The following is a 7,080-nucleotide window of genomic DNA, read 5'->3' as shown; positions in this document are numbered from 1 at the left end:
GAACCTCAGAGTCTCCCTAAACCTCCCTGTTCATCCAGACACTAACTGCTCACCAAGGCCTGCTGATTCCTATCCCTGACCTCTGCCTCCGGCTGCCCCCTCCACTCCATCTGTCCTCCCGCTCTGCCACAACGCGCACTGAGATGGTGGTTCTCCTAGGATCCCACAGCACTGGGTCTGGACCTCAACACCAACTCTTCCACATGGCGAGAGTGTGTATTCCGCCCTCTAAATGCAGGTTCACTTCCCGACACTCCCCTACACTCACACTCCTGAAGTACTGAACTTGCCACACTGTCCCACGCGCATCTAATGTTTCTGGGATCTCCGTAGTTCTCTACACTTGCAATTGCCTCTGACACTCATCCCTCCCGACTCCCAACCTTCATCTGTGAATGTAATTCCTGTTCTTTCTTCAAATTTTAACTGTATTCTGTTCTCACAGAAGACATGTTTTACCCTTCACACTTGACTTAGTCCTGTGTTAGATCTCTATCACTTTATTAAATTTATTCTTACCAAATTACAATCATATGATCTGTTTATGTGTCAGCCTCCTCCCCTAGAGTCAGAGCTCTTTGAAGTCAAAGACTTTCTCTTATGATTCTTGTATTCCCAGGACTTAAACACATTATAAGGGCTCAAAAATACATATTAAACCAAATGTGTACTTTTAATTCTCCAGAATGTTATATGCAATAACCAATTCAGCTATTTACCTAGGACATCCCGAACCATATGCTCAGACAGTGCATCTCTTGGGTATGGAGCTTGTTCATACCTTATAAGCCTACAAGTAAATAGGAAAAAAAAAACCCTCTTATTATATCAAATATTTTCTAAAGAACATGGAATCTGGTCATTCAAAGTGCCCTTGTTCTGCAACATTTTGATGGATTTGGGTTTGCAAGTTTTGCTCAGGAGCTGAGAAGGACTGAAGTTCTATGGAAAAGAGAATGGAAAAGTTAGAGCTGGAAAGGATATGCTGAGGAGGAGCAGGTGGGGAGGAGGAGTGAGAGATGTAAGCAACCTAGCAAGATCATAGACAACTGAGTGCCCATTGCTTACGCCCACCTCTTCAGTTAATATTACTAATTCATAAAATGTGTGTATTTTTTGAGGAACCTGGAGAAAAAGATAATGGACAAGCATACGCACATGTAAGGGTGAAAGGTGAAAGGAGCAGGAGAGAAAAAGTCCATAGAAATGAGTAGTAACCCTGAGAAATTTGGATTTCACAGGCATGGAATTAGCAGGGATTAAAATGGATCATTATTTAGATCTCTGAGAAGCAAAGAAGCCCTAGTTAACATCTGGAGTGACACAAAAATAAATAATAAACTATAAATATAAAATATATGTATTAGAATATGTTATCTGAGTACATGGTTAAGGATGCCCTGTTCAGTGTTATATATATGTTATAAATATATATTACATATATTTATATAGTTTTACAATTATAAAATACATATAACTATATAGATATATTTATAATTATATATAATATATAGTTCTATGTATTATATCTATGTAGTTATATGTATATACATATACATATGTGTATACATACATAGAACTATATATTATTATAATTATAAATATTATATCTATAAATACACAGTACTAGCACTCTGCATTGGAAAAGACACATCAGGAATCCATTGACAGGGTCTCTAAGCAATACAATGCAAAAAAGTAAAACCTTCAGTAAAACTAATAGACATCACCAGATTCTAGAGAAGACAGATTAGTCAACAAAACCTTTTTTGAAAAAGATGGATTGAAATTGGGCTCCAAGTGATCTGGAGAAATGAGCTAGACATAATTTAGGAAAGGAACAGTCATAAATGCAGGAGCAGTTAGTTGAAAAACAAAAAAAAAAGAATCAATCAATCTGACTAGGGCTGAGGGTGTATTTGAGACAAATAATACATTTTTCATACAGAAATGCAGCATCTCACCTCTTTGAACTGGTATCAAATAGCTTAGCATTCTGACCAAGTGTTTTCATTTATCTATCAATCATCTCATTACCAATTTTTATGCTCTAAAAACCAGACCATCCTATTAAGAACTTTCAGGAATAAGAGCACCCTGAGCATCTATGTCTAATAATTTCAAATTTCCCCCATGGCCCTTTCCTAACCATAGTATTTGAATTATTTTGACAAAAACAATTATTTCTCCTATTATATTTTGAAGACTGACCTTAGAACTTCATACAACATTAAAGTCTTTCTGAGTCAAGTCGGTATCGCCGAGGCTCAATTTCTCAATTAGCATCTAGAACATGAGGGAACTTAATGATGCTTCGTAAAATCCATTAAAATCATGAGTAATTGTGCCAGCAACTTTATATTTATTAGTACTATGGATGCTCATTGCTTTTACCAAAAAGACTGAGTTGGGTTTTCTTCTTTCTCGTGTAAGTAAGCAGTTAGGAAACCCTATAAAAGCCCTGTGTCAGTTCAAATCCTTGTTCGACTCCCTATTGAGATTTCTGACCTTAGGCAAGTTACTTCATTAGTCTCTGTAATTCTTTCTTCATCCGTAGAATACTGATGTTAATAATAAAATCTGTCTTATTGTATGTATTAAATGAACTAATGTTAACATGTCTATTAATTACAATTAGGCTCAGCTACGAGAAGCAAAGACCCAGAGAAAGGAGCCCACAGATAAGCAATTTGTACGGTGGCTTCATTGTGCCAGAGATCCAGACTCGTCCTCTCTTGTTACTAGATAATAATTAGCTTCAATTCTCCTGGCCATTTCATTATCCTAGAGGGAGAGCTATTAACCTACACACATCACATTTCAAGCAGCAGGAGGAAAGTGAAAGGAGAGAGTATTGTTTACCTGAAAAGGACAATTCTTGGACACTTCATCTGACAGCCTTACTATTAACTGACCAGGAAAAAATTGTCACTTATGACCTACATGGGAAGGAGATCAGAGAAGGAGAAGAGAAGAGTTATTGCAACTGTGGGGGCAAAGGGCAGGCTGCCCCAAGAGGGGCCATATCGGCATGAAGATTATTCTGAGTTAAAAAGCAATCAAAACCCAGTACATTCAGGAAAAATTCTTTATCTCCCTTTCAATTGCCTAAGAAGAATTTAGATACAGGACCTGCTCCAGTAACAGAGCAATCGCTATAGATAAAGGTGTAATATGAGCCAGGCATGGTAGACAGGGAGGGGCCCAGGCCTGCTTGGTCACAGTCCTCTGTGTCCATCGTTTCTGAGTGACCGAGCAAACATTTGTTTACCTGACATTTACTCTTTTTCATCTTCCTGCGAATTGAATTTCTTTTGTTTGAAGTCCCAAACGCCTCTACCCCCTTATCCTTAGTTCAAAATTAAATATATACTTCATTTTCGCCCGTCTTTGGACTCTCATGTTTGTGTGGATTCTCTGTGCATAGGAAATTAAATTTGGCTCGCTCTTGTTCATCGGTCAATCTTTTTTCTTTTTTGGTTAGTTGCTTGTTTGATTAAAGCTATACTCAGCAGATTTTCTTATCTACAGCCTCATTGTTATAAAATACAAATTCTACTTAGAATCCCAATTAGTTCCATGGGAATTACATAAAGACTTCTTATTCCATTGGGATCATAAATCTATTTCCTGGGTTCAACTAAGGCCTGTCTCATTTTCATTATGTAGAATGTCAATACTATTTAGCATTAATACAAGACTAAAATATATATTTTGCCTCAGAAGGAGCCACTATAAACATTACTTTGGAAAATCATGAAAAATAGTTATTTGGGAAAACTAGATTTATTTGTTGTGCTAAACTAAGAACTTTCCAGCTTATCCAACTTCAAAATATGGTATTTATTCATAAGTTTAAACTAGAATATCATGAGTTTTTAGTGTGATAAATAGCCAAAAGAAATTAAGCATGCTTATAAATGATTAGCCTGCCAAATGTCATCTGTTAACATCCTTTCTGAACAAATATAAAAGTCCATGCTTCCAATTTGTTTTTCTGCCCAATAAACTCATTACTTAGGATGTGATTAATGTACCATTATTTTAATACCACTGACGCATGTACTTAGTCACACAGATCACATACTTAGAGTAAAAACTTGCCAGAAGTGAATTACTAGAAAAGTTGAGGTCTCAATGCAGTGACATCACTCATGATTCAATCAATAAAATTTTCAGGAACTGAGGCACCTGGTCCAGTTGAGAATAGAGCTCCTCTGGAAATTACATGGTTAACTTTGCTATTTCTTTTTTTTTCTTCTTGAATAAAACTATTTTGCAGCACTATATTGGGCAAGAATTTGGGTTCATGTTCAAAATGGCTGGAAGTATCCAAAATTATTTTTATAACCATATGTTCCAAAAAATACTTATCAGAAAACTACAATGAAGATTGTTAATGTTTCAAGGACTTACTATAGTATGTTAGTGTCTGATGGAAATAATCTTTAAAAATTGGGGGTAGGATGCTAAGAACTATAAATAGAACCTAAAATGAGTGATAGATCATGGATATTTTTACAAGGCAGCTTTAGGAAAGCTAAAGGAAGGCAAGGCAAACTGTACTCAAGCCAGAATTTATAATCCTGAGTTGGTTACTAAGGAAAAAAATGATATCCATATAAAAGGGGAGTAAAGAAGACTGATAAAACCTGCTTTTATGATGTTTTCTGCTGTGTTCTTATATACTTTGTCAGGAATCCCCAATCCTGCAAATTGAAAAGGATTTTGAAAAAACATACTTTAGGCCATTGGCTACCTCTCCCTAGCTATTATGGTCAAAAATAAGGGAGGGGGGAGGAATTGCCTATTTTTTGCCACTTAGAAAATAATCTGAAAGTATAGTGATACCTAGGAGACAGAAATCAACCGATTGCTTTACAGAAGAATACAATAAGTAACGGCATGCGGGATGAAAGGTTTCATCTACTCAATAAAGGTCCTGTGTTTAAGATATCTATGAAAAGACGGCGTGTGGGAAGGACAAGTTCTGCTGCCTGTGGTCATACCTAGCGGTATACTGAAGCTGCTAGCATGAGACAGCAAAAGCCAAGTGCTAAATTTCCACAAATTCTACCAACTAGTTATTAAACGCAGTTATTATTAAAAATTACATTATATGAACTTAAAATAGAAAAATTATATTAAAAACAAAGGTAATAAGTATTAAAAACTGATCACTTTCTAATTATTTTTTACAGTATTTCACTATTAACTATGGTCTTGGGGTTGTTTATATATATGTTATCTGTATAATGGAAATACTGTGCAATATATATGGTGATATATAATTATTACATAATTGCATCTCCTCCCAGTTCCAAGTTCAGGAACATCATCACATAAGTAGCTTGAAATTGGCCATGCTGAGTGTATTTACATCATGGAAACCATTAAATGCTAGAAATCAAGGGCTGATTTACGATTTTGTTGCTTGTCTAGATTTAAAGTGATGGGAAAATGTGAACAATGAAGATTAAATTTAAAGTGGATCGTGTCTCCAGGTGTTATATTATCAATTTCCCCCCCAAAATGAGAAAATATGCTTCCAACATTCAAAAACTATTATCCAGTTCAGCAAAGAAATTGCTCGTATGACTAAAGAATGAATAAAGCTGCGATCTTACTCATTAAATTAAAATCTCAGTCAACATTCATGTTGGTTCTATATTCATTTATCAATGTCATGAGTGACTCCTTTGCAAATATGATAAAGAATTTATTGCAGTCTGATTTTGTCAGATCATTGTTGAACTGCAGCCATAGGTAAGGTGCAAATAGAAGAGTTTGACAAAATCTTTTAAAATCAATTGATTGTGTGAATTTACAATATAGTGTTTCATAATTATTTATAGATGTGCTTTGCAGACTTTATATCATTAAAGTTTATTATAAACTTAAGTACATATATATATGCATGTTCTTTTATCAGAAGGCTTATTGTTGGGCAGCCTGGATGGCTCAGTGGTTTAGCACCGCCTTCAGCCCAGGGCGTGACCCCAAGGTCCCGGGATCGAGTCCCCCATCAGGCTCCCTGCATGGAGCCTGCTTCTCCCTCTGCCTGTGTCTTCGCCTCTCCTAGAGGCGAAATAAATAAATAAACAAATACATAAATAAAATCTTTTTAAAAAGGCCTGTTATTAAACATCTCCAGTACACCACCATCAATATCTAAGCTATGGAGCATTCCTCTAAAGTATGCTACCCCAATAACACTATGGCTTTGTGCTCCAAGAATTTAAACAATCCATTCTTGAATCTATTTATATTTTTAACCTGCATTTCCTTGTACCTTTAATGACATGAGTCATGATGTAAATTATTGCTTCTCCCAGACTAGTTGAAGACTTCAGCTATAATAAGTAAGAATTTGATATATTTATGTTCAACCTTCTCATATTTTATCCATTTATGAGTTCACGTATCTCAATCATCTCTCCTCTCAGCTTCCATTATTCTAAAATGAAGAGGTCTCACCTGATTGAGCCTTTATCTTTGCTTGTCTCTCTAATTCAGAAATCCTCCATAACTCAAAGACCATGATATGCATTCACTTGATCTAAACATTTTTTCCATGTTATCCACTGATATCCCCAAGATCTAGAAAGTCTGGAAAAACTTACGCCAACATTAGAGGCATCAATAACAGGAGGTGGGTTTTACTCTCAACCCTGCATCAGAGACTGCAAATGGCAGACGAACAAAAGGTTCAAGTCCCAGACAGAAATGAGATCATGTTGGGAATAGGAAAAGGAAAACAATGAGAGTACTGGAATATAATCAAGAAAGCATTCCGGTGCTTGTAGATTAGCATTAGTAGTTTTTCAAAACTGAGATGCATCTATAAGTAAGAATAAGGCAGAAGAATAGCACTATCAGTACAGGGTTCTTTCATTTTTTAAATATAAGTAATACCTACAACATACCATGTGCTGCCCTAGGTCCCGATCCTGGGGATACAACAGTAAGCAGCCATACCTAGTGCCTACATTCCAAGGCTGGGAGGGCTAACTGCTTGTCATTTTGCTTCTTAAGGAAGCATATTTCTATTTCTATCGTAGTACCTGTCCATTCCTTGAC

This window comes from Canis lupus, chromosome 23 (assembly GCF_048164855.1).
Source record: "Canis lupus baileyi chromosome 23, mCanLup2.hap1, whole genome shotgun sequence".
Lineage (NCBI taxonomy): Eukaryota > Metazoa > Chordata > Mammalia > Carnivora > Canidae > Canis > Canis lupus.
The sequence above is the reverse complement of the archived record's forward strand: the minus strand, read 5'-3'. Positions refer to the sequence as shown.